Source organism: Cnephaeus nilssonii (assembly GCF_951640355.1).
Source record: "Cnephaeus nilssonii genome assembly, chromosome: 17".
NCBI lineage: Eukaryota > Metazoa > Chordata > Mammalia > Chiroptera > Vespertilionidae > Cnephaeus > Cnephaeus nilssonii.
The window spans coordinates 55,879,388-55,890,664 of NC_137088.1; the positions used below are offsets into that span (position 1 = coordinate 55,879,388).

Consider the following 11,277-nt stretch of genomic DNA (forward strand, 5'->3'; position numbering starts at 1 on the left):
TTTTGGAAGGTTGTATTTTTCTAGGATTGTGTCTATTTCCTCCACGTTGTGTAGTTTGTTAGAATAGAGTTGTTCATAGTATTTTTTAACAATCTTTTGTATTTCTGTGGGGTCTGTTGTTATTTCACCTCTTTCATTTCTGATTTTGTTCAGTTGGGTCCTCTGTCTTTGCTTCTTGGTGAACCTGGCTAGAGGTTCATCAATCTTGTTTATCCGTTCAAAGAACCAGCTCTTGGTTTTGTTGATTTTTGTATTGTTTTTTTGGTCTCTATGTCATTCATTTCTGCTCTGATCTTTATTATTTCCTTCCTCCTGCTCACTGTGGGCTTTTCTTGTTGCTCTATTTCTAATTCTTTGAGTTGTGGAGCTAGATGATTTATTACCATTTTTTCTTGTTTTTTGAGGTAGGCCTGTAGAGCTATAAACTTCACTCTCAGGATTGCTTTCATTGTGTCCCATAGCATTTGCATTGTTGTTTTCATTGTCATTAGTCTCCAGGATGTTTTTAATTTCTTTTTTGATCTCATTGATAACCCAATCATTGTTTAATAGCATGTTATTCAGCTTCCAAGTGTTTGCATTTTTTGGAATGTTTTTATTGTAGTTTATTTCTAATATTATGCCATTGTGGTCTGAGAAAATGCTTGATATGATTTCAATCTTTTTGAATTTGGGGAGACTTTGTTTGTGACCCAATATGTGGTCTATTTTTGTAAATGTTCCATGTGTACTTCAGAAGAACGTATATTCCGTGGCTTTGGGGTGAAATGCTCTGAACATGTCAATTAGGTCCATCTGATCTAGTGAATCATTTAGAATTGCTGTTTCTTTGCTGATTTTTTGTCTAGAGGATTTATCCAGTGACGTCAGTGGTATATTAAAGTCCCCTACTATGATTGTATTATTGTCGATCTCTCCCTTGATATCTTCCAGGAGTTTTTTTTATATATTTGGGTGCTCCTGCATTGGGTGCATATATGTTTACCAGAGTTATATCTTCTTGTTGAATCGCTCCCTTTAGTATTATGTAGTGGCCTTCCTTATCTCTTGTTATGGCCTTTACTTTGAGGTCTATTTTATCAGATATAAGTGTCGCAACCCCAGCTTTTTCTCATTTCCATTCGCCTGAAAAATGTTTTTCCATCCCTTCACTCTCAGTCTGTGTGAATCCTTTGCTCTGAGGTGGGTCTCTTATAGACAGCAAATATGTGGGTCATGTTCTCTTATCCATTCAGCTACCCTATGTCTTTTGATTGGTGCATTTAATCCATTTACGTTTAATGTTATTATTGACAAGTACATGTTTGTTGTCATATTTTTCCTTAGTGTTTGTGTTTCTTCTTGCCTTTCTCTTTCTTATTTTTACAACAGTCCATTTAGCATTTCTTGCATTGCTGGCTTGGTAGTGATAAACTCTCTTAGCCCTTTTTTGTCTGTGAAGCTCCTGATTCCACCTTCAATTTTGAATGATAGCCTTGCTGGGTATAGTATTCTTGGATTCAGTCCCTTGCTTTGCATCACTTTGTATATTTCATTCCATTCTCTTCTGGCCTGGTGTGTTTCTGTTGAGAAATCAGTTGATATTCTAATAGAAGATTCCTTGTAGGTCACTTTCTGTCTCTCTCTGGCAGCCTTTAAGATTCTTACTTTGTCGTTAGTGTTTGCCAATTTAATTATGATGTGTCTTGGTGTCAGTCTTTTGGGGTTCAACTTGTTTGAGACTCTATGTACTTCTTGTACTTGCATAGTTTTTTTTCTTGCCAATATCAGGGAAGTTTTCTATCATTATTTCCTCAAACAGATTTTCTATCCCTTGCTTCTCTTCCTCTCCTTCTGGTATCCCTATTATGAGAATGTTGTTTCGTTTTGTGTTGTCCCAAAGCTCCCTTAGGCTCTCCTCTTGCTTTTTAAGTCTTCTTTCCAGTTGATGCTGTGTTTGTGTGTTTTTTCCTACCTTGTCTTCTAATTCGCTGATGCGGTCCTCAGCCTCTTCTAGTTTACTGTTTAAGCCTTCCATTGTGTTCTTTATTGCAGCTATGTCATTCTTCCTCTCCTCTTGGTTTCTTTTCATGTTGGTGACATTCTCATTCAGCTCCTTATAGGTTTCATTGAGTTGTGTGTATTTGTCATTGAGTTGTGTGTATTTGTCATCCAGCCATTTAAACATCCTTATAACCATTGTTCTGAATTCTTTCTCTGATAAGCTGCTAGCCTCAATTTCATTTAACTCCCTTTCTGGTGGTTCCTCTTTTTCTTTCCTTTGGGGATTGCTTTTTTGTCTTCCCATGTTTTCCTGTAATGTTTTAATTGTAGATCCAATTGCTTTGCTACCCAGGTTCTTTTGGGGATCGTGCTACTGGTGTAATCTCTCAGTTCTCCTGGGCTTGTTAATCTAGTGTAGCTCCCTACTTGAGCTATTTGGGTTCTCTTGATGTAAGCCTGCGAGCTTGAGAGGCACAACTGTGGTGTCTAGAAGTCAGCAGCCGTGGAGGGGAGTGTCCCAATTTTTGCTGTCTTGCACCTTTAATTGAAATCACGTGTGCCCAGCAGGGACTCACAGTGGCACCAAGGAACCGTCTTTTGAGGTGATGGGGCTCAGGGGGCCTGCTCTCTGGAAAGGTGTGACTGTGGTGCCCAGAGTTCTGTAGTTGTGGGGTGGGCAGACTCAGCTTTTGCTGCTGCACCTGTGGTGGATAGGTGCTTACTCCCAGTGGCAGCTCACAGGAGCACCCGCGGTAAGTTTGCCAGCGAGGCACACTGAAGCACTCTGAAGGGCCCTGGCAGTGTAGCCGCGTAATTGAGGTGCCTGTGGGCAGGTATCCAGGATGAGTGAATTCAAAATTTCTACTGCTGGGGGGGAGTGCACCCCTGTTTGTTCAAGATCGCTCCAAGGGAGAGCTCACAGTGGCTCCCATGAACGCCCTGTGGGTAGATGGGCTCAGGGTGCCTGCCTTTTGGAACTTCACATCTATGGAGGTGCATTTGCCGGCGCAGAGCTCTGATGCACTCTGAGGGGTCCTGGCACTGAGGTTGAGCCGCTGGGGTGAATGTGGGCAATTATTCCGGAAGAGGGAATTCAGAATTTCTACTGCGGGGCAGCACACTCTTGTCTGTGCAGAATCACACCTAGCAGAGTCTCACAGCTGCTCCCAGAGCGTGCTGTGGATAGATGGGCTCAGGGGTCCTGTTCCTTTGTGGAGGTGCCTTTGCCTGCACAGAGCTCTGACGTATTCTGAGGGGTCCTGGCACTGAGGTTGAGCCGCTGGGGTGAATGTGGGCAGTTATTCAGGAAGAGGGAGTTCAGAATTTCTACTGCAGGGCCACACACCCTTGGCTGTACAAAATCACACCCTCAAGGGCTCTCAGTCGCTCCCAGGCGCTGACTATGGCGTGGTGTGCCCTGGATGTCTGTGCATGCTGTAAACGCACAAATGTTTTGTCCGGAGTTCTGCCGCTGGGGAGGAGGAGGTTGCACTTACTGCTGCTGAGTGGTGCACCTTTGGAGGTGGAGGTCCCAGGGTCTGCGGGTCTGCAGCTGGGGCAGCAGGATTTTGGCTGAAGTGGCTGCTGGGTCGCGGGGCAGTTCCAAGGTCTGTCTGGGTGGTGGTGCTGATGAGTTCCTATAAAAGGCTGTTCTCCCCTTCAAGATGGCGTGGGCTCCGTACCTGAGTCCCGCAGTTTGGGGAGTGCCCGCAGTGGTGGAAGTCTCTCCTTGTCAAAGAGAGCCTGGTCTGCCAGCCCCTGCTGCTCCTGCGAGATTTAACTGTCCCTTACTCACTCACACACACACACCACACACATCCACACACTCTCCTTTCATACCCTCACTCACTCACTTCCTCTCCCTCACCTCTGTCCTGCCAGCCGCCATCTTTTTCCTCCCGAGCATGTGCCTTTGACTGGAGTCGAACCAGGCCGATGCTCTATCCACTGAACCAAACTGGCTACAGATCTTTCTAATTTTTTAAGTGTAGGGTTAGATAGTTTATTAGAGATTTTTCTTGTTTCTTGAGGTAGGCCTGTAGTACTATGAATTTTCATTTTAGGACTGCTTTTGCTGAGTCCCATTGATTATGAGTTGTTGTGTGTTCCTTTGTTTCCAGGAATGTTTTAATTTCTTTCTTGATCTCATTGGTAACCCATTCATTGTTCAATAACATGCTATTTAGCCTCTATGTGCTTGAATGTTAGTGACTTTTTAAATTGTTTTTTATTTCTAGTTTCATGCCATTGTGACCCAAGAAGAGGTTTGATATGATTTCAATCTTCTTGAACTTGTAGAGACTCATTTTGTGTCCTAACATGTAGTCTATATTTGAGAATGTCCCTTATGCACTTGAGAATAATGTATATTCTGCAACTTTAAGTTGAAATGTTCTGTAAATTTCAATTAAGTCCATATGTTTTAGTATGTATTTAGGGTGACTATTTACTTATTGACTTTTTTGTCTGGAAGATCTATCCAGTGAAGTCAGTGGAGTGTTAAAGTCTCCTACTATGATTTTATTGCTGTTGATCTCTTCCTTAAAGTTCTCCAGAAGTTTTTTTTTTATATACATTTAGGTGCTCTTATATTGGGTGCATATATGTTTATCAGGGTTATATATTCTTGTTGGATTGATCCCTTTACTATTATTAATGACCTTCATTGTCTTTGTTATGGCCTTCATTTTTTTTACAAAGATGCCAAGGTAACTTAATGAAGGAAATGATAGACTTTCCAAAGTGCTGTCACATACATATATTTTCAAATACATATGACAAAGTATTTATACCAGAATATTTAAGAACTCATAGAACTTAATAATAAGAAACAATCCAATAAAAATGATTGAAAAATTGAAGAGACATTTCACACAAGAATGATCAATTAGCACATGAAAAGATGCTCAATATCATTAGTTATCAGAGAAGTGTAAATTAAAAGCACAAGAGAAAACACTACCCACCTATTAGAATGTCTGATATGGAAAAGAAAAACCTAGATCCATAGCCAATATCAGCAAGGATGTAGAGCAAAAGAATCCTCATACATTTATGGTGGGAAAGCAAACTCATGCAACCACTATGGGAAACAATTTGGCAGTTCCTTATAAAGATACATTTTAATTAATTAATTAATTGTTGTTAAAAAATTTATAATGACATTATTACAGGAGGATCCCTCTCCACCCCCTTTGCCCACCTCAACCCTCCCCTGCTTCCCCCTTTCTTGGCCTTTACCAAATTATTGTCCCTGTCCATGGTGTGTGCTTTTATATGTCCTTCATTCTGAAGTCTGTTTTGTCAGATATGAGTATTGCTATCCACACTTTTTTTTCATGTCCATTGGATGGAAAAATTATTTCAATCCCTTGCTTTCATCCTGTGTGAGTCTTTTGTTCTCAGGTGGGTCTCTTGTAGATTGCATATATATGGGTGATGTTTTCTTATTCATTCCACTACCTTATGTTTTTTGATTGGAGCATTTAATCCATTTACATTTAAGGTTATTATTGATAGTTACTTATTTATTGCCATTTATATTCTTTACACCTATGTTTCTCTTCTCTTTCTTCTTATTACTACAATAGTTCATTTAATGTTTATTGTAATGCTGGTTTGGTGGTGATAAACTCCTTTAGCTTTGTGTGTGTGTGTGTATGTGTGTGTGTGTGTGTGTGTGTGTGTGTGTGTGTGTGTGAAGCTCTTTATTTCACCATCTATTTTGTTTTGTTTTTTTTTTTAAATATATTTTATTGATTTTTTACAGAGAGGAAAGGAGAGGGATAGAGAGTTAGAAACATTGATGAGAGAGAAACATCAATCAGCTGCCTCCTGCACACCCCCTATTGGGGATGTGCCTGCAACCAAGGTACATGCCCTTGACCAGAATTGAACCTGGGACCCTTCAGTCCGCAGGCCAACACTCTATCCACTGAGCCAAACTGGTTAGGACACCATCTATTTTGAATGATAGCCTTGTTAGCTAGAGTAGTCTTGGTTTCAGATCTTTGCTTTTCATTATCTTGAATACATCATGCCATTCCCTTCTGGCCTGTCATGTTTCTGTTGAGAAATTAGCTGACTGCTTTATGGGAATTCCTTCTAAGGTAACAAGTTGCTTTACTCTTGCTATCTTTAAGAGTCTCTTTTTGTTTTAATTTTTGGTATTTTAATTATGATGTATCTGGGAGTGGGCCTCTTTGGGTTCTTTTTGCTTGGGACTCTCTGTGATTCCTGAACTTGTGTGACTTTTTTCTTCACCAGGTTAGGAAATTTTATGCCAATATTTCTTCAAACAGATTCTCTATCCCTTGCTCACTTTCTTCACCTTTAGGTACTCCTGTGATACAGATATTGTTACATTTCATGTTGTCTGAAAACTCCCTAAAACAGTCCTCCTGATTTTTAATTGTTTTTTTCTTTTTTGTTCTCTGTTGAATGATTTTTTTCTACCCTGTCTTTTAATTCACTGATCTGATCCCTGGATTCCTCTAATCTGCTGTTTATTCCTTCCAGTCTACTAGTATTCTTAATTTGTGCTATGTCATTCTTCATTTCTGACTGATTGTTTTTTATAGTTTCTATATATGCAGTTGAGCATCCTTATAATCATTACTCTGAATTCTATACATGATAAATTTCTTATCTCTATTTCATTTAGCTCTTCTTGTCCTTTCATTTGGGTCTTGTTTCTTTCTGTCCCCATGTTTGAGTTTGTTTCTATGTATTAAGTAGATCTGCTATGACTCCCAGTCTTGTAGGGTGTCCTTATGTAGTGTTTAACCTGTGAGACCTAATGAGAGATCAGCAATCCTGGATGCTCTAATAATGTCATTTGTGCAGTTGTAATTGAGTCTTGATTACTATTGGCTCATTCATGCCTGGTCTTGACCCTCAGGCTCAGCCCACAACACAGTGTGCAGGCTCCTGTGGAGGGGCTGTTTACATGAAGCGATATTCTCCTCTGCAGTGTTTGCCAGTATCTCCCTGTGCATACACTGCTTGTGGAGCTTATTGGGTCCTGCTCTGTTGTTGTCTGAAGCTGGCCACTGGGTTTATTGGTTTGGGGCTTCTTCCTAGGATCTCTCATGCTGTCCAGTGTCAGATGCTGTTTGTGACTGGTCCTAAGTATGATGTTTGGAGCTATCAGCAATCCACAGCTTGTGGTTCCCACTGCTGTGGCTTGGTGCATTTGGAAGGGACAAAGCTGTACACCAAAGTCTGCTTTTCTTTGCTCAAATCCCAGAGGCAGTTCAGGCAAAGACTCTTAGCACTCAGAGATCCACCTCTGCCTGCATGCTGATTGTTAGTCTCAGTCACTTAATGAGCCTCAGGCTGTTGAGCTTAGGCAGGCATAAACTCCACAGGGTGGGGCAAGAGGGTTTCCAATGGTTGAGGCAATTTCTTTCCCCCAGGCTAAAGTTGCCTGGATGGTAAAGTTATGCCTGAGAAAGGTGGCTTCTTCAGAGTGTGAGAGTGACTCAGTACAGGGATCCCAGCATCTGTCCTCTCTTCTCTCTTCCAGCAGAGCCACCAAGCCCAGGCTCTCCTCACACAGCTCTAGTCCACTCTGCTTTTCCACTGTCAGAGCCCAAAGTGAGTGGCTGTACATGAAATTTAATACATTGACCCTTTAAGGGGGTGTCTGCATTTCTAGCTGTCTCTCCCTATGGACAGAATCCCAGGTGCTTTTCACAGCTAGATGTTATATGAGCACCTTTCCCAGTTCTGGTGCTCTGGGCTGGAGAGCCCAGTTTTGCATTTAGACCCCAGACTTCTCAGGGGGAACGCCCCACAGCTGAAATATCTCTCCGGAACTTCAGGTGCTGCCTGCGGGAGCCCGGCTAGCCCTCTTGTGCCTCCACACTTTCTAATAGTCTTGATGTTGTCTCCTCTTTACATCCTTGGTTATAAGGGTTCTTTGCAGCTAGTCTTCAGTTGGTTATTCAGGATGATTTTCCTACATTTTAGTTGTAATTCTAATTTGGTCCTTGAAGAATGTCAGCAAGGTTTCCACTTAATATGCCACCATTTTGAAATCTCCCTGACCCTCTTTTCAAGCATAAATTTGAGATGATGTAAACTTGAAGCTGCCAGATGCCACCACCGGAAGAGAGTTGTCTGACAATATAATCAATAAGGTGAAAAACAGCATGGCAGAATGGAGAGGGATTGCTCCCGACTGACAGCGCCTAAATCTCAGAATGCAGCTATGCCTGAGCTTTAGGACTGTACAAGCTAACAAATATCCTTTATTGTTGAAGCCGGTGCAAATTATTTTTTATTACTTGCAATGGAAAGAGCGCTGACTATTAAACTCTAAGAAAATGTAAATGCATTAGTGGATGAGGACGGGAGAGCACCAGAAACTTATTTTCCAGCACAATGCTCAGTGCTCTTAATTGGGCCCACTAGCCACTCCATTTTAAAGAGGTGAACTCTGATGCTAAGAGGAATAAATTAGTTAAATTTCAAATAAGGAAAAATGTCATTTAAACTAAATTATAGAGAAGTTGACAAGTTATTGCAGAATGGCTAAATTCAGTCCACCACTTGTTTTGAATATCAGACAATTAGGTATGGTTTTTACATTTGTAAATGATAGAAAAAAATTAAAAAGTAAATATAATTTCATGACCCATAAGAATTACAGTAAGTTGCCACTTTGGAAGATAGTTTGGTGATTTTTTTTTTCAGAACTAAACATCTTTTTATCTTACAATTGGGCAATCAGGCTCCTTGTATTTGCATAAAGGAGTTGAAAATGTACATCCACACAAAAATCTGCACAAAAGTGCTTATAGCATCTTTATTCATAATTGCTAAAACCTATAAGCAACCAAGATGTTCTTCAGAAGGTGAATGGTACATCTACACAATGGGATATAATTCAGCACTAAAAAGAAATGAGCGTTCAAGCCATGAAAAAACATGGGGGAAACTTAAATGCATATTGCTAAGTGAAATAAGCCAATCTGAAAAGCTACATACTGTATGGTTCCAACGATATGACATTTTGGAAAAGGCAAAATTATGGAGACAGGAAAAAGATCAGTGGTTGCCAGAACTGTGTGTGATGAACAGGCGGAGCACAGAGGATTTTTAGGGTAGTGAAAATACTATGCATGCAATTATAATGATGTATAATCATATTACACATGCCAAACCCATAACATGTACACCACCAAAGTGAATACTAAGGTAGACGATGGCATTTGGGAGACTATATTGTGTCAATATAGGTCCAGAGCACTTTCAAAAGAGCTTCCTGAAAAGAGACATTGAAATTCTACACACCATCTCAGAAATTCTTCTCTTTCTTTTCCTTGTAAATAAAACATGTGGCATCTGTAAAAATTCAGATGCTACAGAATAAATTTTCCTTATGGCCTGTGACCCAAAGTCCTCCACCTGCATCCCCAGAGGTGCTAAGTGGCCAGTTTTTGGTACATTTTCCAGAGATAGCATGTGTCCATCTATCCTTTTTTATACCAAAACCAGAAAACCATACACACGTGCTATTTTCTCACTTAATATTATTAGATCATATCACATGATATCTGAATATACAGAGTGATCTAAGTAGTTTTATTGTCTGCACAGTATTATTCTTATTGAAGGACTAGAGGCCCGGTGCATGAAATTCGTGCACGGGGGGGGGGGGCGGCGGGGGGAAGTCCCTCAGCCCAGCCTGCACCCTGTCCAATCTGGGACCCCTCGAGGGATATCTGACTGCCTGTTTAGTGGGATCAGACCTAAACGGGCAGTTGTACATTCCTCTCACAATCCAGGACTGCTGGCTCCCAACTGCTCGCCTGCCTGCCTGCCTGATCACCCCTAATTGCTTCTGCCTGCCAGCTTGATCACCCCCTAACCACTCCCCTGCCAGCCTGATTGATGTTTAACTGCTCCCCTGCCAGCCCGATTGCCCCCAACTGCCCTCGCCTGCAGGCCTGGTTTCCCCCAACTGCCCTCCCCTGCAGGCCTGGTTCCCCCCAACTGCCCTCCCCTGCAGGCCTGGTCCCCCCCCCCAACTGCCCTCTCCTGCAGGCCTGGTTCCCCCCAACTGCCCTCCCCTGCAGGCCTGGTTCCCCCCAACTGCCCTCCCCTGCAGGCCTGGTCCCCCCCCCAACTGCCCTCCCCTACAGACCTGGTTCCCCCCAACTGCCCTCCTCTGCTGCCCCGGTCACCCCTAACTGCCCTCCCCTGCAGGCCTGGTTGCCCCTAACTGCCCTCCTCTGCTGGCCCGGTCACCCCCAACTGCCCTCCCTTGCAGGCCTCGTCCCTACCAACTGCCCTCCCCTGCAGGCCTGATTGTTCACAACTGCCCTCCCCTGCTGGCCATCTTGTGGTGGCTATCTTGTGTCCATGTGGGGGCAGCCATCTTTGACCACATGGGGACGGCCATCTTGTGTGTTGGCGTGATGGTCAATTTGCATATTACTCTTTTATTAGCTAGGATAGCTAGGTTACTAATCAGTAATGTGATGTGTATGTATGTGTGTCTCAATGCACATGCATCCATTTCAGAGAGCTTTAAGTTAATTTTTATGATAGTGTTGGGAACTTGAATTATGAGTTCTCTTCAGATATTCTGTTTTTTAGGTTTACTTGTTTGGGTTTGGATTACAACAAGTGTTTTTTTAGGAAAATGAAGTGCCTGAAAATTTTATTTAAAAGTTTATTTAATAAAAAGAGTGCTACTTATTTTTATTTTTCAATTACCGTTTACATTCAATATTACTCTGCATTAGTTTCAGGTGTACAGCATAGTGGTTAGACAATCATGTACTTTGCAGAGCAGTCCCCTCAAAATTACTGACTACCTACTATGGGCAGCTGCTATGCTAATGGTTGTGTCTAATTTACCTTACTGAAACCTCTGTGAAGTGGCTGTTCTTTTCTTTGTTTTGCAGATGAGGAAACTGAGTCTCTGAGAAGCGACATGAGCCACCCAGGTTCTCATGGACTGCAAGCAGCAGGATTGGCTTTGAAACTTCATCTTCCAATTTCCAAGTCCAGGTTCATCTCACAAGACATGGTACCAGAGTCTTCAAAACTAATCTGGTGAGATGTTAGTTACGCGCTTTCAGGGTTAGATTTTTTTAAACCCTCCAGTAGGAGTAAGAATAATAATCCACAGACTTCTCTTCTTAGCAAGGCAGCGTGGAAATAGGAGGAGGAAGGACGAGAGTCCCTTTATTCTGAGATATGAACAGAGAGATGAAGATTAATCATGTAAGAGGGCTAGGAACAGAAACAGTAGAAAACAGCCATCCTAACTGAATTTCA

General features: G+C 41.9%; 1 long non-coding RNA gene across 1 annotated transcript in view; it reads left to right on the plus strand.

The window, feature by feature from the left end:
- Positions 1-11,035, plus strand: part of LOC307113546 — a 32,604-nt gene extending 21,569 nt beyond the window's left edge. Inside the window, exon 3 of the long non-coding RNA XR_013814872.1 lies at positions 10,902-11,035. This is a non-coding gene — a long non-coding RNA (uncharacterized lncRNA). The remainder of the gene's footprint in view (positions 1-10,901) is intronic.
- The last annotated feature ends 242 nt before the right edge of the window (positions 11,036-11,277 follow it).